At 37.3% G+C, this 24610-nt stretch overlaps 1 protein-coding gene across 19 annotated transcripts in view; it reads left to right on the top strand.

Annotated features, from left to right (window-relative positions):
• Positions 1-24610, top strand: part of DISP1 (dispatched RND transporter family member 1) — a 179335-nt gene that overhangs the window by 97600 nt on the left and 57125 nt on the right. The window contains exon 1 of one of the 19 annotated variants that reach the window (XM_074316972.1): positions 17770-17946. The exons of 17 other annotated variants lie outside the window; for them this stretch is intronic. The gene's annotated coding sequence lies outside the window, so the exon portion shown is untranslated. Of the gene's footprint in view, positions 1-17769; positions 17947-24610 lie in introns of those variants that run through there. One more of the 19 variants, XM_074316977.1, reaches the window with a different exon arrangement.

Here is a 24610-nt window from a genome sequence, read left to right as displayed (position 1 = left end):
AACAGAGGGACTTACATGCTGAACTAAGTAGTCAAAGCTTTCCTATGAGAGGCCTTGGTTATGACGTGAATTTCTGCTCTGAGGAGGATTAGTTTAACTCTGTAGGATGGATAGTAAAAAGGGAAAGAAGCCAGAGCATTAGATCTCAAAGTGTGCTTCCTCAAGCTAGCAGCTGCTGCATCCTCTGGTAGCTTGTTGGAAATGCAAATACTAGGGCTATACCCCAGAACGACTGAATCAGACAGAATCTGTGCGGAATGGGGAAGGGAGAGACCCAGCAACCGGTGTCGTAATGGGTCTTCCAGGGGGATGATGCTGGTATAGGCAGAATCATCAGGTAATTCCTGGAGGGTAAGGTCATTTCCAACTATAAATGAATGATTTAAAGAGTTGATGATTTAGTATAGCAGTGCCAAAAAAATTATTGAATGTACAGGTTTTAGAAGAAATAGAGATGTTTGTACTTGGGTGGAGTAACCTGTCTTGCAGCTTTGCAGCTAGAAGGACACTTACCAGTTTACCCAGAAGTAACTGGAGACTTACTATTTGTAAACTACAGTTTCAATGTGTTATGTTACAGTGTTATTCTTTGTGTTATTCTAGCCAAACCAGAATGATACAATTTCATTTGATGTGTTTATTTTCCTAGAAGATAAAATTATAAATCAAAGTAGTTGTGTTACGGACAGATAATTAAGTCAAAGGTACTTGGATATTCTTAAGCATTATTTATTTTGTAATCAATAACCTAATGATTTTACTTTCTCCATACCAAGAATATTCAATGTAAAATAAATATTAGGTTGGTGCACAAGTAATTACAGTTTAAAAGGTTAAAAATAATTTCAAAAACCGCAATTACTTGTGTACCTACCTAATAGAAGCCTCTTCCAAAATCAAAGACCATTTTCTCTCCTAATCAGTGCTGAAGACCTCTGAAGAATTTTAATTCTTTAACCTATTTTCTCTCTCTCTCTCTCTCTCTCTCTCTCTCTCTCTCTCTCTCTCTCTCTTTTGTGTGTGAGATTTCCTGGGTATTGTTACTCTGTCTTTGTGATGTTAATATACTACACTTAGCAGATGTATCCTGGTGGCTTCACGAGGTGGTTGGGTATACACCATTCTTCCTTGTAGTGTACACCGCCTACAGTGCAGCTTTTTGGGATGTGTTACTTCTGAGAATGATGTGGACTAAATGGATTTGCTTGCTTTCATTCATGTTAACTTCAGTTTCTGATTCAAGATAAACTTAGAATTATGTCACCAAGAATACATTGACGGTAGAGAACAAAGGAAGTCAGGAAGAGATAGGCCAGGCACTGTGTTTAGTGTTTTATACCTATTAGCTCACTTGTTTTCTTAAAATTATAAGTGTTTCGATCTCATTATGGATTATACAGGAAACTGTCACATTCATGTGGCTGACAATGACATTATGGATATTTTTAATTCAAGCAAATAAAATACATGCCACTCTGATTGTTTATGAATGTGTTAATTGTGATTCAGGATTCCATTAACATGTTTCATATATGCACATTTACTTGCACTTAACTTGTGAAGGTTATTTATCCAAACCTCTTCTGTATCAGGCAGCATGCTGGACACAGATACAGATGAGGGATGCAGGAACTTTCTGGTCCGCGTGGCACCATAGGTCTTGTTTCAACACCATCCTCCACATGGCAATGCCAGAATGTGAAAGAGAAAACTAAAACGGCATAGCAAGCTTGAAAATCAAGACAAACATTTTAAAGACCATAAAGTGATTAGGAATAGAAAGTTGTAAGTGTAGGATGGGAACTGTGAGCCGGCCAAGCTCCTGGGCAGGAGCACGAAGTTGTTCAGCTGCTCCATAGCTGTATCACAGGAGAAGGGCCTGGAGCCGGGCTGTTGGCTTGAAGGAAGGAGTGAAAGTGAGGGGAACCCTTCCCCCAGCCTGATTTCCATCACTGTTACTGGAAGCTAAAACATTGCCAGCTCTCTGCCAACTTGTTGGAGCCATGGTGTTATTGGAAGCTGTGAATCAAGGGGAGAAAGTAGGATAAAAATATAGTCTAGTGACCAGACACTGAGTCAGGTTTTCTGGTGGCTCTGTAATAATCTTAATATCACCATAATGCTGATGTTTTAAAATGTTATTATCTGGACTGTCACAGAGCTAATAGGTGTACAAAATCATGCTAGGAGAGGGAGCAAGTGCAGGCTTCCACAAAAACAATTTGCAGGAGGGGGTAAGAAAGAAAAACCAGGTCAAAACAACAAAAAACAATACCCCCCATTAAAAAAGAGCCTGCAGGGGGTGGCTGGATGGCTCAGTTGGTTAGAGCATGAGCTCTCAACAATAAGGTTGTCGGTTTAATTCCCACATGGGGTGGTGGGCTGCACCCCCTGCAACTAAAAATTGAAAATGGCAACTGGATTTAGAGCTGAGCTGCGCCCCCCACAACTAGATTGAAGGATAACGACTTGGAGCTGATGGGCCCTGGAGAAACATACTGTTCCCCAATAAAATTTATTTTTTTTAAAAAAGAGCCTGAAAATCTAATTACCAAAGCACATGTTAAAGAAGACAAAAAGAAAAAAGGAACATGAATTCATTACTGTACAACTCTCTGACAAAGATTATAAAATAAGTAGCTTTGGGATGCTGAAAAAGCAGGGGAATAATACCCCAAATTTTCTAGAATTGACGAAAGATACTCATCAGATTAAAAGTGCACTCCAGGTACTAAACTGTAAATAAAGGTAAATCCACACCTAGAAATATTGCAGTAGACCAACACTAAACATAAAGAGAAAATAGTAAAAGGATCGGGGGAAAAAGACTTTACTTAAAGGAATGACATGAAACCTATAATGGACTTCTCATTGGCAACATAGATGCCAAAAGACAGTGAAGTAATAACTTCAAAGTGGTGAGAAAAGTAGTGGTGCATAGAATTTTATACCCTGCTAAACTGTTATTCTAGGATGAGAGCAAAATTAAGAAAATGTCAAATATATAAAAGTGTTTGCCATTCACATAACCTCCCCAGAAGAAATACTAAAAAATGCATTCAAGAAGAACAAAAGTTATTCCAGAGGGAGAAATTAGAAAATAATCCTGAAATGGATTAAATATGTCAGAGAGATATAGGAGTCATTTGTCTTTGAGAGTGTGTGAACATGATATGTTAAACAATAGCATTAATTTACTCCAATTACAAAAATACAGGCTCTTAAGACTCTGCAAATATCCAACACAGTGTAGACACTAGTTCTTTGGTAATCAAAAGAGAGAGAATGAGTTCTGTAATCCAGAGCAGTCTAAAAAGAGAAAAGGAAATTTAGCTGTATGTACCTTGAAGAAATAGGTAGGATACAGCTTTGCCAATCTCATAGGAGGTTGAGCAGTGGAAAGGAATAGTGTGAGCAAATTACATGTAAGTAATGAAGTTCAAGACTCAGTTGAGGGTAGTTTGGCCAAACTCGAGGATTTATGTAAGAGAGTGGGACATTCTTTTGAACCTTTTGGAACCCTCTGGTAGGCATGGGGCTATCTCTGTATTGAGAGAAATGAGATGGCATCCTCTTTAGCTGCCTTTTTTTCTAGGCAAACTCTAGTAATTTGTCTTCTATAAATGAGCAATATACACTCCTTTAAGAGTTAAGAGTTAGGGCTTAATATTTAAGAGTTAATTGATTTAGGGCTTTCTTGTTTTGGTAAATGTTTATGTTCCCAAGTTGTGTTCTCTTTTTTCCTGACGATTAGTTTAGGTAATTTGAAAGTTTCCATCTCCTTGTGTTATTTTAACTGTTCATGAAAACCTGTTTTTCACTTTGTCCCTTAATTGATCCGTAGACTGAATAAGGTATTAGGATAAAGTAAGGGTATCAGAGTATTTTCTCTAAACCCAAATCTGTTGCTCTTTCCACTTTGAATTGTCTAGGAGACAAAGATATCTTTGCAACAAAGGGATTGGGAGAACTTGGATTTACTCTGCTTTGAGTATAAGACTGTGTAGAGCAAGGTTAAGGAACTCTTAAAAGGAGGAATGCCTATATCTGGTGCCTTTTTAGCTCTTTTATGGATGGAAGAGATTATTTTAATGAGGGGGTGAGGTGGTGGGTGCCAGCTCCAAAGATTAACAAAGAATGTGTGTATAGTGGCTGCAACCAGCGCTCAGATGACCCTTGTGCGTAGGCCAGAGGAAGCTGAGTCTTGTCTCTCGAATTCCCAGCAGTCCCTTGTTTTTCATAAGCTCTTACTAGTGTGCTTTGACCAAGTTCCTGTGTGTCCAGAGTTATAATAGCTGTTACGGGGTTATAAGAAAGAACTAAGCTGAAATCTCAAGAACTGCAGCGTCTAAGAGTGCTTAATCATATTTTTGCAATAACTCTGTAGGTACGTGTAATGTTGCAATTTTCTCAATTTGTGTTTTTTTCTCCCAATAAATTGTTGTAAAAGCCAAGATGACTCCTCTGTATGTATTAGATTACAGCATAGAACACTTAAATTTACTTCTGCCTTACCTATTTTCAGTGTTATGTTTTGTTCTCTCCCTTCAGTTTCCTAGTCTCCCCGCAGATTGCCTTAGTTTCTGTCTTGCTTCTTTTCTTTTCCATTATTTGACATGTATGTCTTAAATTTATCATGTTGATACTATGGCTGTTTTCCATTTCCCATATTCCTTTTACCATTTGCCTCTGTTACTTCCTTTCCTCGTCTTCTCCTCTTTTATCCTCAATTGCCTTAGTTTCCTCAGATGTTGAAATCTTTTTCTACAGGGATTTTAAAAACTAATTATAGGGAGTTGATGCACATATTAATCAAATTGCTCCTTTTAACTTTGATGTATTCTCAGGGCTTCTCAGACAACAAAAAAGTAAAAGTCAATCACACTATATTCATAAGCTTCAGTAAACTTTTGTTGAACTTATTTGGTTATTTTAGGTTTCACTAAAGAATGTGAACTAGAAAAAATGGAGTGATAAGCTAGTGCTTTCATGTCTGAGTATTGACATATGAGGTAGTGGGAGCAAGAAGGGAGCCACCATATGCAGTGATGTGATCTTGAGATATGAGACAATTTGCAGGACTCTCAACCTGCATGACTGTTTTTTATAGCAGGAATGTTTTATAAAACTAATAAAACTTTTCAACTGTACTTTAAAGTTTGGGAATAAAGTTAAAAATAGTGATTGGAACTTAGTACATTAAAAAGATTTATTTTGATGTTGTGAAAAGTATCACCCCCACCCTATGTTCTTGGGTCTTGGTCGTCACCGGTATGCTCTTAAAAGGTTTACCAATGAAATGGTTAGAAATGAAATATAAAATTAAGACAATCACTTTATAAAATATTAAAGAATGAAGCAATTAAGTTAATGGATTAAGTTTATTTTTCACAGATAAAATAATTAGCTTTCATATATCAAAATATTAGCTTATATGTGTGAGTATAGAGTGGAGATATTACTATTAGACCCATATTATCCAAATATGAATTTCCAAGTTACTTTATTTTAAAAAGAAGTTGGTTCATAAAATATATTGCTCAAACTATATTTTATTTGCTTAGCAATAAGATGTAGCACTTGTAGGTTTCCTTTCCTTCTTTCCCTCTGCTTTTACTATTTAACCTTTTGTCATAGAGAAAAAGTTGCAAGGCATTAGCATAAACATTCAGTAAAAGAGTAGATGAAAAATAGGAGCCTCTTACTAGCATTCTCCTTTGGGATAACTTTTATAAAATTTGAGATTTAAACACCCCTTGTTTCTGTATAATTGGAACATCCCAGAGCCAAGTGAGGTAACTTGTTTTATTCCCAAATTTGTACTTGAAAGTGGGAGTAGTTCATTTCTTAAAAATACACTCTAAGCAAAAAAACAAAGGTTAAGGCCCGGTGTATAAATAATACTGTTATATATTTCTCTTCCCCAATACAGTATGGGCTTATTCTGGTATCAGGTGATCTGAAGGAAATCATTAAATAAAATCTTTGACACTATCAAATTCCTTGTTCCTCTTTTTGAAGTTATTCTTGATCGAAGGACCAGGATTTACGTTTTCAAAAGGAACTTTTTAAAAATAAAAACTCTTTTAGGGAGACTTGTGCAACTCCACAGATGAACTTTCCAAGTATCGTACCAGAATCCAGAAATAAATGTATATTACTATATACAAATGTAGTTGCCTTTCAAAATATATCACACCAATGGGATATTAGTTTTATGCTTTGAAGTTGGGATCAGAAAAATTTTCCTTTTTTCCCGTGGGCTGGTGAGGTCTGTACATTATTATTACTTTAGATTCAGGGGATTTTTTTTGACCAGCTCAAGGGGCTTTGCTGTCAGACACGATGACGTGGACACCAGGACCTTGCCTCCTTTTTCAGTCCTCTCACCTCAGCCCCCCACCCCCTTTTTTTTTTCACTTGCTCGCTTAAAAAGGATACAGAGTTATTTATCACTGTGAGAATAAGACTGTAAACACCATCCCCCTCTTAGTAGATATGCTGAGAGATCTAGTAAAATCTAGTGTTGACAGTGTCAAAAATGTATGTAAGAAAATTAAGATCATAGTAGCAAAGACGGAGCATCTTCCCTGGGCTCCTGGCTTCATAAAACCTGAGGTCAGCTCAGCAGTTGTCCTGGACATGGTCTTTGAGTTTCAGTTGTCCGTGTATTAGTATCGACAGTAACCATTGTTGCCAATACAATCAGAGATTAGGAAAAGCAGTTATTTACCAAAGTGATGCTTCTTTGATCTATGTGAAAGGTACGTTTGAGCTTTCTGCAAGATTGGGAATTATTTCAGAGGTCCCTGACAGTTCTACTTGTGTCTGCATAGGGGGTCTGAGCTTGCGCCTTGATGCTGGATTTGACTCCTTGCAAAGCCAGCAGGGTGTGGATGCATGTTATTACTAAGGCATTCCACTTGGCAGAGGAAGGAATGAACACTGCATTGCCTAATACCCCATAGGGATGACCGAGGGGAGTGTAGAATGTTCCTTTGCTGGACTGAGGGCCGTGTCAACTGTGGACCGTGTTGAAGAATGTGGCTTGGGGCTATTAAGTAGAGTGCATGCTTAGGAATTCTTGGTTGCTGACTGTATACCCAGGAAAGCAGACTGTTGGGTGACTAAACAAAGCAGATGCTTTAACTTAGGAACAAAACAAAGAACTTAACCAGTTTCATTTCTCCAACTCCTCAATGTATTTTTTCATCCTTCTCCTATAAGGATAAGGCACTTTCAGCGACAGACCTTTGCAATGTCTAAACACTGAATATTACTAATAGCATTGTGATACAAATCTCTTTTCGGTTTCTTCTTAAGGCAGAGGTCCTCTTGGTGACATTGGAAATCTGATTCAGCGACCTGCTTAATAAATTATTGTGTGAGCTTATTTTGTTGTTGTTGCTTTGTAATCAAAGTAACCAAACGCCCTTCTATCTCCTTTGTTGTTCCTTTGCAAAAGCAGTGCTTTGAACTAATGCTGCTACATATTAGTCATGGTAATTTTCATTATATAGTTTTGTATAAAAAAATAATTCCTTTGTATAAAAGAATAGAAATGTTTACATTCACTTTAAATGATTCCCCGCCCCCCCTACATTTTTGTTTTGACATCTTAAGTCGTCTCACTGCCTGGAACAGGTTAGCAAAGAAAGTAAGAAAGTTGTGAATGTTTCTCCTCTGAAGATGTTGAAGGTTAAGGATGCCTCAAACGGCTGCTGCAGGTTTGCAGGTTTTCTGTAGCCCCAGTTACAGCGTTCTGCATCTTTGGGGATGCCAGAATCTACTAGCACACATCACGGCACACACAGTGGCTTGGTGTGGACCTCGGCACCGCTGCTTTCTCATGTCGGCACTTCCCAACAGTGCCCCTGAAGCCTTTACCAGTCCGTACCCAGGAGGTCTGTTCTGTCTGACAGTCCAGAAAGGTCTACTATTCAGGGTTGACAATGACTAACGTGAACTTGCCTACGCTTTCAGCACTGGGGTTTGCCGTGAATGAAGCAAAGGTGCCTTGTTTTCTTGGGCCGCCAGATCGGAGAACAAACCAATCATTGTGATGGTTTTTGTTTCAATGTTTTTGAAGTGGATTTTGCTGAGCTTTGTGACATGCTGTCTCTAAAGATGTTAAGACAAACTTTTACCTTCTATGACCTAATTCGGGGTTTCTAATGGACTTCATTTATAAATACATTCTTTCAGCCAGGCCTATGTTTTGAGTCTAACAACACTGCTATGTGGGGGGATATTTTCAAAGATTTTACTGAGAGGACTATGTAAAATATTCTAGTCTATATCTCACATTCTGAATTTCTGATACAAATATCCCTACTCCTTTCTCATTTGTTACATTATTTCTTATCTTTTAACAGCCATCTCGCAGAATTTTATTTCCTACACACAGCGTTCTGGAGCCAGACATAGCCTGAGTTTCATAATGTTGAACGGCTTGAACTTCTGAATAACTAGTAAATGTGTTTTCCACGTATGAGACAACTCCTGCTGCATTTGTGAAATACCTAACTCTAATAATGTCTTCTATCTAAGAGTTTGGGTAATTCAAGGTTCTTTCCTTGCCAAAAATAATATTACCGCATATTATAAAAAGTATAAATAAATAAAATAGGATTAGAATGTTCATTTACTTGCTTCCATATAACTTCATTTTATATCAGAAAATGTGATGTATCACAGTGTGACTTAATTTAATCTAAATCTTTAGCAATGATGACAGGTGTTTCTATGTAAGTGACACATATTTTCCTGTAAAGTCTGAGTTTTGGAAAATTAACTTGCAGGTCTATTTTTATTTCATGACATAAAGAAATTCGGGGTCACTTTCTCCATAAATATTAGAAAATTTGACTTACAGAAAATTTCAACTTACCGGTCATAATTAACATATGCATACCACATTCATTCAGATTAGTTTAAGGTTTGGTAACAAAACAATTGAAACTGTTAAAGTATTGTTCCACTTAGGCTAGAGTTAAGACACAGTGGTCTCATGCCAGGAGTATCTGTTGTAGAAGTAAAACAGCTTATTTTGAAATCCTATGTCGCAAACCAGAAATGTTCTGGAAATTCTCCAGAGCCCATCAGTGTGGTATGCTTTGCTTTCAAATCTTAGTGTATCACGAGATTATAGTCCTGCATGATCTATACAGTCTGGTCATTTTGTTATGGCCAAAATGATCCAGCTTATTTTTTATGTAAAACTATCAAATGTGGGCCTCCTCTCGTTTTCTGAAACATATCACATCCTTTATGCTTTGTGTGGGAGAAAGTCTCCTGCAGCTTGCTCTTTATGCTGCTTTAGGCTGCTCACGTCAAGACAAAATGTTTGCCAGAATTCCAGTGTGAAACCTACAATAAACTAACCTGCTGGTATTACTTTCACATTTAAAACGTTTTTTGTTTTTCAGTAGTAATTGTTTGGTTAGATGAAGGAGGGCTCAAATTGTTGTCCAATTTTTTGTATTGCCTAGTAAGATTTTTCGTTGTAGTTGTTCACAGAAAAAAGACGACCTTTTCTCTGAAAGTTACTAGATCTCTGTGCTTTTTACTTTAGAATGTATACCCCAACTTTTGATCTTCATTAACATTTTTGGTAGTGTATAGAGCAATAGTAAATCTTAGTCTGGATGACCAAAATGCTTCCTGGATTACAGATGATTCTTGAACAACATGAGTTTGAACTTTGAGGTTCCACGTATGCACAGATTCTTTCAATAAATACGTACAGTACTATAAATGTATTTCCTCTTCCTTGTGACTTTCTGACTAACTTTTTCTTTTCTGTAGCTTACTTTATTGTAGGTATACAGTATATAGTTCATATAACATACAAAATACGTGTTAATCAACTGTTTTTATTGGTAAGGCTTCTGGTCAACAGTAGGCTACTGGTAGTTCACTTTTTGGGGAGTCAAAAGTTATGTGAATTTTTTACTGCAGAAGGGTCGGCACCCTTCATCCCCACATCATTCAAAGGTCAACTGTATTGACAGTGTTTAATCAAATCAAGCAAAGGATGTAATAAAAATGAAGATTTCCCAGATTCACTTATTTCCACGACACTTTATCACAGAAATTATATTTGCTGCGATAAAATCAATTGGCGATTAAACAGAAAGTCTATGAAATGTAATAGCTCAGTGTGGGGGGAAACTCTTTTATTTATTTTCATTGTTTAAAAATATTTCTGCTTATGCCAATGACGATCCTACCTTAGAAATAAAGCAAAAAGAAATTTCAAAATCTGCCCAAGAGTAAGCTTGCTTCTGGAGTGACCTCTACTGGTTTGGAGAAAATCAGGAAAAGCCAATTACTGACATCTCTTATTATTCAGCAGCAATTTAACATTTAGAATTTAAAAGCAGACAACACTGCAACATCTTGCAGTCATACTTAACATATATTAAATCTTGGCTGTTGTTTCCTTCCCACAACCACGGTAGGAGTGGTCATTGGGGCCCATATATATAAGCAGGAAAACAGGATTTGTGTATATTGAATTTTATTTTGCAGACTACATTCCGAAACTACACTTATTCTGTTCAATACAAGATATATGTAATAGTAACAAATTGTAAAACATCATTTTTTCAATTAATATTTGTCAAGTACCTGCCAGCTACTAGAGCTTCCTGAGGGGAATAAAAATGATAATACAGTAAGAGCTTGTGGGGTTAAGTGTAGATTAAGAGGGTAAAAGAGATATCAGATGACAATGATAGAAAAACTAACATGTGATAAGTGCCATAAAAGAGACCTCAAGGTCATAATACTTAGACGAGGATGAGAGAATTTCTGGCTTAGGTAATCAGGGAAGGCTTCATGGAAGATACGTTATTTGTCATATGTTGTAAAAGAATGGAGGGGATTGTGGCCTTTGCAAATGTGAACAAAAGCCATTGCAGGTAGATGGAATAGTGTAAGTGCTGAGGAGGGGTGTGCAAGCTTGTCTGGAGTCAAACAAATTCCATTTGGCAAGGGCACTGGGTAGGAAGGGGAAGGACCCAGATGTTAGGGGGTCTTGCACGCCCGCTAAGGTGTTCAAGTTTTACTTGGTTGGCGTGGAGGAACTATTAGTATTTTCTGGACTGGGCAGCAGCATGATCAGATCTGTCTGTTTTGCTGATGAATCTGGAAGTTCTGTGTTGGTAGGACTGGAAACATAGGACACCATAGATTAGGTCCAATTATGAGACTGTTGCAGAGATTTGAGGGAAAGTAGTAGGTAGAAAGTGGGAGAGGGAATGGAAAAGAAATGATGAGTATCTGTGACAATGGCTGGGTCTTGAGAACCAATGAGCAAGGGTGTAAAGGTCAAGGGTGTAAAGGTTGTATAAAGGTCAAAGGTGACTCATCCTAGCTCAGGATGCAGCACAGATCAGGTGTTCAATAAAGAAATACTTAAGTGAAAATTTGAGGTGTAAGTGACGGGAGAGAGTAAATAGAAGTAGGAAAAATCAAGAAGTTGTTTGAGGATGAGACGATCATTTATATTTTAGATTGCTGAGTTTGAGCTGCTGGTAGGACATACATATTAAATGGTCCTTAGAGAGCAACAGTTGCAGACATGGAACTTAGAAAAGAAGTTGAATGTGATCATGTGATAATGTAGACGGGAACCATAGAACAGAAAGGACAAAAGCTTTGGATATTATTGCCTAAGAATTCAGAGGATCTGCCTTAAAAAAAGAAAAGAAAAAAGGAATAGAGGTTAAAGAGACAGAGAATTTTAGAATAATGGAAACTGAACAAGGAGAAAAGAGTATTGCCAGTGGGGTTGGGAAATGAAGACATGTGAAGAAGATGAGTGTTGTGAAAGGACCACTGAATTTTGTTTTTGAAGGAACAGTTTCATTGATGGGGGATAAGATTGTAAGAAGTTCAGGAATGAGAAGAGGTGAGGCTTGAGTGTTGCCTGGCAATGAAAGGAAAGGAAAAGACCAGGAGCCCGAACACTAACTAGCAGGCAAGACAAGGCTTCCTTTTTTAGGCTGAGGGGAACCAAACATTTTTTTGTCAGCAAATAAAGAAGGAGCTGGCAAGAGGGAAAGCTGAAGATGGACTTGGGGGTAGGGGAGGATGAGGCAGAGTAAAGGGACCTGATCTGAGGGACCACTGTCCAATAAAACTGGCTGCAATGATGGAAATATTCTCTGTCTGCTCTGTCCAGTTCTGTAGCCCAAGGTCACGGGAATTTGAGCACCTAAAATGGGACTCGTGCAGCTGGGGCACTCACACTGTCATTTCGTATCATTTTAAGTAATTTAAATGGAAATAGTCCCATGTGCCTAGTGGCTGCCTTATTGGGTAGCCCAGACCTGGGGTGTGAGTTAATGTAGGAAAGAGGGATGGACATTGTAAGAGATAAGGGATGAGTTCCGGAAAAAGTTTGAGAGAGAGATGATAATATTTGAAGGAAGTCATGGTCCGAGAGTTCCATTATTATCCATAAAATAGGTGGCATTATTTGCGGGGAGGGTAAAGTAGAAGCACGTTAGAGAGTCTCACCAATCCCTGTGGGGACTTCCGGTAAAGAATCTGTGACAGACAAGATGAATCTCAGCCACGTTGAGAGCCCTCACAGGTGAGTGAGGCCCTGCATTTGGTTGAGGTCTCCACTTCCCCAGCTGGTGACTTTTTTCAGTAGATCCCCAAACCTGGGGAAATAAGAAAAGCGGGAGAACAAGGTTAGGGGAGTCCTTTGCAAGGCTGGTACAGTGGAAGACTAGAAAAGTAATCAAATGGTGTGCACAAGATCTGTGTGATGTAATTACAAAGCAAGTGAAAATCCAAAGGGCATGGTAAGGACTCGAGGGCTGGAGGTCAGTAAAAGGGGAAGAGCAGATTCCTTACATGTCAGACTGTGGAAGATAAGCAAAGTCATAACATTTTTCATTTGTCAGAATTGCAGATTTTGGAGGTAGTGTTTTCCACAGGAAATGGGTTTAAAAAGAAGCAGTTAGGTTAAGAAATGTAAATTGTCAGGTGAGAGGAATTTACAAGTGGATGGAGATATTTCCAAATGGATGGAAAGGGATTTCAGCATCCCCCAATTATTTTGTTTTTGCTCCAGTGTGCTTACAGTAGGCTCTGCTCCAAACTGGTTAACTCAACTTTGAAGGTATCGTCTCAACCCAAATGTGAATAGTAAAAACTGGGATTTATTGTATCTGTTTGCAGTGATATTCAAAATTCATAAAAACGGAATTCAGAGTTGGGAGGGACCTGTGAGATTATCTCATCTAATGTGTGGATTTTGTAAATAATAACACCGTCATCTCTGGATTAAGTGACCTCGTTCAAGTTTACCGAGCTAGTTAGTGACGGGGCTGAGGCTGGACTTCAAGACTCCATTCATTCTTGAGCAGCATATTGTTCTGGGCTGAAGTCTTTAGTGTGAACCTGACAATTTGTTCCAGAAACACTACTATACATTATATTATAGAGTGTTATCTGCAGAACTTCCCTATGGCTACTTTTTCCGAACTTGTACTTTCAAATAACTAAGCTACGTGACTGAAAGAAAAATCTTGTGGCATTTCAAGGTACTTTACTGTCTACCTTAGACCACAGTTTACTCATTCGTAACTGGTTTGACATTTAACACACACTCACAAAGATAGGTGGGGCTTCTAAGTGTTAATAAATATAACAAAATCTAGAATTACATTTTGGACTGAGTTCAGATGTAAAAGACTTTGTTAATCAGGTGGGTTTTTTTTGTTGTTTGTTTTTTGTTTGTTTGTTTTTAACTTTTTAAAAAGCACCAAGGGTTGTGCCTTCCTGTCACCTCTCATCCCTCTTTCCCTCTTCCATGCTCTGTTTCTACTAATGAAGAAAGAAAGATACCTTAATAATGTGCTGTAAGAAAAGGAATGAATATTGCTTTTGGAGAATATTAGAACTTAGTAAGGTTACTGGCATTTTCTGTTTCACTCTAAATAAGATATTGAGAAATATACTGAAGCGATTGGAAATACTCCTGATTATTCTTTATAAAATAATAATATATTCCACGTGAAAATACCAGACGTGTACTTTAAATTGTCTATTTTAACGTGGACCCAACAATTTTAAATAAAATGATTAAATGTACAAATCAGTAATTTTGCTAAAAATGTAAGTGAGGATTTCCAAGTCATAACCTTGGAGAGTTCAGGTCTTTGGTTTCTATGACACCTGAACTCATTTAAGGGGTTTCCTGGAGTAATTTATGGGATAAAGAACTCCTGAACCTTTGTTTGTCTTTCTTGCAAGGACAGGCACAATGAAATGGGATTAGCTGCTTTAATAAACTAAACCAAAGTACTGTTCAAATCATCAAATTTCCTTATCAAAATTCCTTCATTTTCATTTGAATTCTCTGATTCCTTTTGGGGGATTTTTAGGGATTATAGCATTTGGCAGGCAGATGGCATGACATGGGCATACCCTAATATTTCAGGGACTGAATTTTTGAATATATTTACTTGTATAAGTATATAAATATACTTATAAATATATTTCCCTCTCTCCCTCTTCCTGTCTTTTTTCTCTCCAAGATCAGCCTTTCTACCTCTAGGAGCTTACGCATTGTCTTTAATACAGAGGTTCTCAAAACGTGGGTCCCAGACCAGCAGCAGCAGCAGCATCACCTGGGGCCTTTCCAAAAAGCAGACCCTCAGAATCAGAACCTTTGGGGATGGGACAACAATCTGCCTTCTCATAAGCCTTCTAGGAGGTTCCAATGCGCACTCAAGTTTGGGAACTATTGGTGTAATGGCTAGAAATCTATACCTCCTTTTTTTTTTAGATAGAACCCCCGTACCATAAAAGTCACCGTTTGAAAGTGTGCGATTCAGTGGGTTTTAGTTTATGAACAAGGTTATGCAGCCATCACCACTATCTGATTCAGAACATTTTTATCACCCCAAAAAGAAATGTCATATCCATTAACAGTCACTGCGTGTCTTCTGTCCCTACTCTTGAGTCCCTACCTTCTGTCTCTATGGGTTTGACTATTCTGGATATTTCCTATAATGGAATCAGTATATGATCTTTTGTGTCTGGCTTTCACGTAGCGTAATATGTTAAACGTTCATCCACATTGTCAGTGTGTCACTCTGTCTTATGGCTGACGAGTCTTCCCTTGTATGGATGGACGGTACATTGGCTTATCCATTCTTCTGTTGATGGACTTCTGTTTTCCTTGGCTGTTATGAAGAATACTGCTATGAACATTTGTGTACAAGATTTTTATGAACACGTTTCCATTCTGTTGGGTATGTACAGTTGATTCTCCTTATTTGTGGTAGTTGTGTCCCATAAAATCCCTGCAAACACTGAATTAGTGAATACTGAATCATTGCTCCATAGGGAAATAGACGATTAGGTTACTGGTCACATTTTTAATAACCAATCAATACATGACCTTTTTAAATGTGTGTTTCTATTTAAAGACACCTTATCTAATACATATTTTTGCTTCATTAACACTGAGCTTGAAATGGGATTTTGGTGTGTTCCCGGGATTGTGATCTCACAGTCACTGCCGAAGAATGGGAATGCGGATGGGAGAGCCAAGGTGTAAGCAGTACAGTTTTATTGTAAAGCGCAAGAGAACAGCTCTCCGAAGAGAGGAGGGATCTGAAAGTGGAATGGCCCTGAGCTGCGCTACGCTGGGAACTGTCAGTGTCTCTGAGTCAGAGCTGATTGGTCTCCTGTACCTGGGCTGATAATTCCGGCGGGCTCTGCAGTTTGAATTTGTTTGTTAGCTCTTTTAAAGTTATTTTCTTTGGCTTTGGTTATGGTCTCGGCTTTAATGCCCTCCACCGTGGCCATGTCCCTGACTGCCTATGGTTTTTCCATCTCAAACTCACATCCAACAGCACTATAACTCAGGCCTCAGTGGAGCTTATCTAATACCTGTATCTTCTCCATAAGGCACACCACAGCCTTTTTGAGTTTCGAAACACTAGACAGCACCACACACTATGCCTCGCGCCCATTTTAAACAGTGAAATTGCCAAAAAGCAGAAAAATGTGAAAAACGGCACTAATTTAGACTGAAAAGAGCACCTGTTTACAGGTGAGAGCTGGAACAAGAAGGCAGAGTCACTGTGTCCGTCCTCACCTGGGAACAATGTGTTGGAGGACTCGAATTTTTCACCACCGCCCCTGTGCGTGTCTGATGATTGCAAAAGCATTGTCAGGAAAGGATTACTGGGGGCTTACAAATAAATTTCAGCAAATTTACAAATACAAAATGCACAGATAATGAGAATCGACTGTACCTAGGAGTGAAATTGCTGTCATATGGTAACTCTGTGTTTAATTTTTTAAGGAATTGCCAGAGTGTTTTCCACAGTGGCTGCAACATTTGGCATTCCCGCCAGTGGTGTATGAGGGTTCCAGTTTCTCCGTATCTTTGACGACATGTTCTTTTCTTTCTCCTTTTTTTCTTTCTTTCTCTTTCTTTTCTCTTTCTTTCTTTCTTCTTTCCTTCCTTCCTTCCTCCCTCCCTCCTTTCTTCCTTCCGTTTTTTGATTATAGCCATTTTAGTGAATGTGAAGTGGTATCTCACTGTGGTTTTAATTTACATTTCCTTAGTGATTAGTGATGTTGAGCGTCTTTTCATGTGCTTATTAGTCATTTGTATATTTTCTTTGGAAAAATGTCTATTCCAAAATTTTGCCTTTTTTTGGGATTGGGTTATTCGTCTTTTTATTATTGAATGGTATGGGGTGTGTGTGTGTGTGTGTGTGTGTGTGTGTGTGTGTAATGGATACTAACCTCTTAAATATATAATTTGCAAATATTTTTCCCATTCTGTGGGTTGTCTTTTCACTTTCTTAATAGTGTTCTTTGATGTACAAAGTTTCTTTTTTAATTTTTACAAAGTCCAATTCTAGGTTTTTTTTTGATTGCTTGTGCTTTTGGTGTTGCGTTCTTTGATTTTGAAAGTGCTATCTTATATAATTAATCTATACAGCCTGGTAAAAGTTGTTTACACATTTTTATTAAAGAAGTCACGATGAGTTAGATTGCATGGTTTCAGTAAATTACCACTTATTTGCCAATGGTTGTCACATGTAAATGTAAAGCATTTGTTTAAATTTACAAGGTTTTTATGTTGTGGTTGTGGCATTTTAAATACTGGCATCATCAGGGCCACACATTTGTAAAAAGCAGTGTCACATTCATTTAACAAACTGTGGTTTTGTTTGGGAAAATTGAACAGATACACATATAACTGCTTTAAACAATAGTTTCCTCTTTAATAAAGAAGATTCTTCCTCTTTTGAAAACTGAACTTTCTGCCCTAGAAAGCAGGGTCTCAAGAGCCATTTGTGAGAGAACACAAGAATCCCCGGAACTTGGAAATAAACACGGGTTGGTGTTTATTTGTGTTAGTTTAAATGTAGTAGCCCCGCGTGTCAGAAAACTGAATGTGTGACACTTATGTTCGCCTAAGCAAGCAAATAATATCAGCTAACATGGCTTTAATCTACTAAGTAACTTTAAATCCAAAAGATCAAAGGAAGTTATAACTAAAAACAGTCCTTCGTGCAATTTCCCTGTAGAAGCAGGAAAAGGCTAGAAATTACATGTCACCTTCATATCCTGGCTTGCTGACCTTGTGGGCAGATCAAGCCCCTCTGTGTGCCAGCTGTTACCATTATTAAGACCTAGCCCCTAGGGGTTAAGTAGGAGAAAAACTCCTGCCCTATAGGAGAGCAAACACTGGAAGTCCCGGCCCCTAACATGCCTAATTCAAAGCAATCTGTACGTGCTTGTCATTCAGTCCGTCCTGCCGCTCTGGGGAGCTGCCCCTGCTCACTTACCGTCGCTTTCTGTTGTGCTGTGTTCCTGCAGCCCGTTCTGGCTTTTGCTACTGCGATCATTTGCAGACCGAACTGAACCAGGCAACGTTCTTTTCACATCAAGGTAATACATTTCCTTATGCTTCTGTATGTGCGAATTTGTTATTTGGGGAGCATTTATTTAAAACCTGAACTTTGTTTTGTGCCTCTAGGACTGAATGTAAAACTCCAGCTCCCAATTTTTCTTTTTTCAATGTAAACTTTGAATGGCACCTTCGTGCCTTAAAATCTTACGAAGTTGATTTGAATTGTTGTAGCACAGGAAGGTAAGGCAAGATGTTTCGTAAGAAGGTTTCTTAAAATGTGCTTTCTTTATGAAGTTGGAAGGAAACCTCAGATTTAAAGCAGTTTATGTTGTTTCGTGCTTTGAGGTTTTTCTTTAACCACTATCGAAATCAGAGAATTTAAAAAACATGTGCTTCTCTTATTACCAAATTAGTAGCAAAATGGATGCAGGATCGCAGGAATCTCTTTACTTACTTTTGTGAATCAAATGTTGTAAGAAAGTAATAAAATCTGAGCATCTTCCCACCTATGAAAGTAGAAGTTTCGTGAAGATATCCACTAGGGAGCCGAGCTTCCACAGCAAGTTTAATTCTTATCAGTGTTCATTTCAAATACACAATTTGGTATACATCCTCAGTGGTATTTGAGTTGATTGCATGTTTTATGTACTGTATATATTTTAACTGTAGCAACGGTTACAATTGGATTTACTACTTAAAGTACAAGTCTGAATATATTTGCCATATTTACTTTTGCTTAAAATGAGAACAGACCATTTACATGTGACTGGTCGAAAACTTCAAACTAGATAAACTTGTGAAATATTTGTATGTCTGATACTAAAAGGTAAATTTAAAAAAATAAAACAGAAAAGTTTCACAAAAACTGAGGTGTTTCAGGCAAATCAATGACTGACCATAATGACTTTGTTCAGTGAAAGTGCAAGAAATAAGAGCAGACTTTACAATTTGCAAAAATTTTATTTAACAGGTATTCCTGTTAAAGAAAAAGAGTAAAATATGTTCTTTTTACCCACAAAGGGGGTATTATAGAGGATGGTATTTATAATTTAAAAATCTCCAGTTCTCTTTGATGGCTGGAAAGTCACTAAGCTATGTAAATAAGCTCTAAACTAGACTGTTTCTCTTGTACACAGTGGGTTTACTATTTCCCATGGTTTTAATGTCTGCTAATACAGAAATGTAGAAATACTTTTGAAAATGTTAAAATAAGTCTTTTTGCATTATTCGATTTATTTTTTAATTTTGCATCTCTAATAAACTATCTTAGAGTGCTTTCATTGCCAAAATCTTGAACATTGGAGTATTTTATTGGATTATACTTCATTTGTCACTTTTTGTTTTAGTATACAAAAATAAGGCAGAGTGTTTATGTATCTTCCATGCTTCATATAGCTTAACATCTTAGACTTGAATTACAGAATTGTGAGGATGAGCTATTTGCATGGATTATGAAAACAGCGTGTGATGTTTAAGTGTCTGGAAATGATTGACCTAAGACCAGCTTAGGAAATACATGTTAACCTTGCCTCAGTCTGAGAAGTGACAGTAATATAAAATTGATTCATCCAACATTTTAATCTAACCCCAACTGCCTTTGTAGTTTATACCGAACCAGTCAACCCTTTTCTGCCAACTTTGGGAAATCTGTGCACCAGTTCTTTCCCTTTCATTCTAACTGTTTTGATTTCTGGGATTGAATCAGAGCACCCCAGCTGTACGACTCCCTATAATAACTCCTGTCACTCAGTCTGGCTGATGGGCTGCCTTGCCACACTGTCTCTATGAACATTTCCTATTTTTAAAAAAATTGTAATTTCTGATCATATCCTCACACAGGAAATCGACCAATGAACTGCTTAGTCTCTCAGCCTTTTGGAAAAATATAAAACAAAGCAACCAAAGTAAATTAGAGAAGCGAGGCTTGGGAAAGAGGGCAGCCTTTGTTCTCTCTCTTAATTTCTGTTCTTTTATCATTTGAATCATTATTAAATGGGCTCACTTATTACAGGCTCACATATTAGATTGCAAGAAAACTATTCACAAAGAACACTGTAGGTGCTTATTATGGGCTTGCTAAATAAGGACAGTCAGCTACTTAACTGGAAAATATGATTTAATTACCTTTGTGAGCAAACAAGAATCCCACATGAACCATAAATGTAATTTCAGTTCATCTAATATAGATGAAACAGCAAATAGCAGAATTCACGAGCATTTATAGTGACATTTAAGTAAGGAATAGAAAAAGATTCCTGAAAGGTGTACCCAGGCTCTTACTGAGTCAGTTGACTGATCCAATTCAAATAAGAAAAAAAGTCAAGACTGGATGTTTTCCTAAGCTTAAAAATCTCAGAATCCTTTAAGTATAAGGATGTCTCTAATTGTGTTTCATACAAAAACTTTGAGAGACATTTCTAAGTTGCTCAGTAAACCAGGGGATCCCCTTGAGATGGTATCTGCTGGGCTGCTGGGCAGAGCCCATCTGGGGAGCTGCTCTAGGAAATCTGACTTGCTACTTCTCAAACTTCACCAAGCAGGAGGGAGTGGAGCCGGGTATCAGATGCTTAGCGTTTGTGGGCAAAGCTGAGGTAATCCTAAGGGTAGTATTCAAAACAACACCTTGCCATCTAAAGGACTTGTAAGTTCTTTATGATGATTGATCCCAGTTTTTGACTTTGTGGAAGACATCTTTAAAATTCTCTCACGTTCGTTTGCCTCACACACAATAGGTGGGAATAGAATTTTCCTAATTTGATTGACCTTGGTGTTTTCCCTTTAAGCTGTTACGTTTTGAGGTTTAAAGTATTAAACATTCATGGTGACTTTAGACATACTTGTGATCTGTTCAACAACATTAGTTCAGCTCGGTAACATGATTCTGTTTCTACTAGGATGGGAAAGAACTCATGTGGTGCAGATAGATTGTGATGTGGCTTATTTTGTGATTTTAGTTGAGGCAAAATAGTTTGAGATGAAATACTGTGGCTTAAAGATAGGCCTATCGTATCTTGAAGGGCCTGTTTATCACCGAAGCACCTTGTAATTCTTATTTGGCTGGGACGTGAGGCAAGAGAGCAGGCCTGGTGTCTGGAGCCTGTCTCATCCTAGAATCAGAACATTTAAGATGCTTAAGATGTAACTAGAAATCAATCTTTCTTTCTTTCTTTCTTTCTTTCTTTCTTTCTTTCTTTCTTTCTTTCTTTCTTTCTTTCTTTCGCATGAAACTTTAGGGAACATGTTCTTTTCATAGAGGGGATTAGGGCTTCATTTTGGAGATTGACAGGGGTTGGGGATATATTTTTCTTGAGGGTTAAATAGGCTCATTAAACAAATTGGCTACATCTTAAACTTTATTCAAACGATCCATAAGTAATTGAGGCTATGTGACAACTTGTTTATATTTCTGCAACATTGTTCCACATGAATCCTTCACTGTTGTCTCTCCAAGTAATGTCTTGTTAAGGGTTTCTCTTCACTGCACACTTGTCCCCACCCTTATAACTTCAAAAGTACTGTAGATGAAACCTCTTGTCATTGTAACTTCCCCCCAAAAAAAGTGAACATAATCCAAAAATTATAAAGCACATGTGACATGGAGTACCAGGTCCATTTTTTTTTTTTTAATATACAGCAATAGTCTTCATTTTAAGCAATATTTTCTGAATGTTGAATATTTTGATTGGCAGCAGTTGCTTACTCTTATAAACTGATCAACATTAATTATATAAAGTATAAATCATCAGTTCTCAACCCCAGCTGAACATTAGAATCATCTGGGGAACATTTCTAAAAATGCTAATGCCCACACCCCATTACAATATGAATTAAATCATAACCTCTGGATCCAGGGCCTGGTGTCTGTCATTTTTTAAAATATATTAATGAAGTGATTTTAATGTGCAGAAATGGTTGCAAGTGCAGAAATAGACATGTGACTTTGTGAGTATTTGTTACACTTATGGCATTCCCTTCAAGATCTGCAGCAGACTCTAAATAAATGTCTTGGCTGGTTCTTGGGTTAGTTAACTTCTCAGAGGGCTTTCTAGAACTTTTAAAAAAGGCTATTGATAGACATTTCTGATTATAGAAAACTTCCCTAGTTTTATTTTGTGTATTCTTAATTATACAAAGGAACATAAATCTCCAAACTTAAGGTTCAAAAGAAATTAGTGCTTAATAGAACTGAAGTCATCTGAAATAGGAACTCAAAGATATAAGAAGCCTTTCTCTGCCTCTCTCTGTCTCTCTCTGTCTCTCTGTCTCTCTCTCTCTCTCTCCCTCTCCCTCTGTTCACCCCCTCCCTTCCCCTCTCCTTCTCCCTCAATCACCAGCATTGATGCTTATGTATACAACACTTACATCATAAGTGTGAGGAGAAGTGGTGAAGATTTTGTGGAATGATAATTTTTGTGGATGAACTTGGAAAAGCGATATCTGAAACCTGCTTTAATAACTGCAATACAGCAATACTGCTCTTGAAAGATATATTTAGGAAGATCAGTGTTTATGCTAAAAAGAGGATGTTATTGACTATCATTTATCCCAGACTGAAAAAGATAAACTTTATTTTATACCCACATTTCTCTTCCCACATCGACCTGTTCCCAAAGGCACACTGGGCATAAAATAAATGAAAAAAATGAGACTGATGTTTCTATAGCCCTGAAATTCCTACCACTCACCCCTACAGGTATAAAAATCTCTGTTTTGACAACGTAACTCACATCTAGCAATAAGACTGCTTTCTAAACTCAGGATCTTCAGATTTGCTATGGCACATGCACTATAATATCCTCCTAAGACTATTTAACTTCTTGTTATTGTAGTTGTGAGTGGAAGGGAAACATTATCTGGCAGTTTTCATTTTTCTTCTATATCATTAAGCTCCTTGCAAATATTATGAATGTTTTTTTGTAATAATGAAAGAACATTTACAGTTTATCTTTATCGATGCCTTATCAACATATATCTTGTATATAATCACATTAAAAGAGATTATATAAGATGTTAAGTATACTTCATTTTCAAAGATGGTGTTTGTTATCATAAGTTTAAACTACCTTCTTAATAATATGAATTTAATAGAAACATAGTAAGTTTTCATTGTAGAAGAAGAGTAATCGTTCCTTTCAGATTTTTTGCTTTTTTGTAGTGCGATGCAAAGCATACCAATAATACCTAGTAAGCGCTTATGAAATGTATGTTTAGTGGTGTAATATAGATCTTCAAATGCATAGCACGTATCTTTGGGGGAAATGGCTTTGAGTGTATTGCAGTTTATGCTTAAGGGGAATCATACCATAATACCATATTTTTGTATAATTCTTTGCAACATATAAAATATTTATAGGTTATTAAGTGAAGATATTTATAAGTGTTCTTTTGGAAGGAGAGTTTAATGGCAAAAAGTTCATGAACTCAAAGGAAAATAAAATTTAATTTGTCTCAGAAAGGGAGAAGATTATGTTCTTTATTTAAGACCATTGTTTTTAGTTCCCTTAAAGTGCCTGATTCTTTGATTAAAGATACAGATTTTGCTGTTAGGTCACAATTACATAATTTTGAAATAGACCAATACTCCATGATAGTGAAGATCAGTCAGTCCCTTGCCTTTACTTCCCAGGTTTGCATAATGCAATGCACGGGTGGATGGCCCCTCTTCTTAATTCAGTGAAATATGTCTCTGACACTCTTAAATGCTGGATTGTACCTTTGAAAACTATCTTGGGAAATATTGAATTCAGACGCTATTTTTCACATGGACCTTCCGACTGAATTTTATATCAGTAGCCTCTAGTGGTCCTGTAAAAGCTGGTTAAACTTGGCAATGCCCTAGAAGCATCTTGAGATAATGGAAAAGCCTTACTCTTAGAGACATATTGGCTGGAGATTGAATTTCAGTCATGTGATTTGGATTAGTTATACTTTAATATTTTTGACTCGCAGTTTTCTCCATAATGGGTTTAAGAATATCGTCTTAGAGGTAATGTGAGGAAAGTACTTGACATAGTGAGATTTAAAACAAACAAAAAGAAAAACCTTTTAATAGCCCTTTGAGGGGAAAAATAGTCCTAGAGATAAAACTGGGCTGATGGCTTTCTGCCATGTAACCCCACCACAGAAGATGCCTAAAATACAATTCTTTGTCAGTTTCTCTGCTGCGTTTAGAGAAGCTCCCTATTTTCTGGCCGTAGCACTAAGTGTTAATACGTCAGTTTAGTACCCGTGATCAGATATAAGACCATCATTTAGGCTCAGCATCAGCAAGTGTGGCCTAACAGCAAAATCTGCTAAGAAGGAATTGTTTCCTATTAAAACATGTTTGGTAAATAACGGATATGGTACACTCCAGGTGGCCCATATACCTGGGGTGAAAAACGACTTCAGGTATCTTTATATACCCATCTTCTTATATCTAGTACCACCTGAGAGGAAAAGATGATCTCACCCAGTTAACTGGGCAAGGTGCTTCAGTCTGGATATGTGTTGCGCTAAAAAGATTAAAATTTGATCTGTTATTTCTATGCACAGTTTCGGAGTCATGAAATAAGCCATAATTACACTTCGTTATCAATTAGAACCTTTATTGTTGAAATGTGTTCCTTTTCTCTACCTTAATCAGAAAAACTGGCCTTTATTTCTCTGTCAACTGCAGTTATTTCCCTACTTTTTATCCATTCCACTCTAATTGGGCGTCAT

This window comes from Rhinolophus sinicus, linkage group LG12, assembly GCF_036562045.2.
Source record: "Rhinolophus sinicus isolate RSC01 linkage group LG12, ASM3656204v1, whole genome shotgun sequence".
Taxonomy (NCBI): domain Eukaryota; kingdom Metazoa; phylum Chordata; class Mammalia; order Chiroptera; family Rhinolophidae; genus Rhinolophus; species Rhinolophus sinicus.
This window is presented reverse-complemented; position numbering and strand designations above follow the sequence as displayed.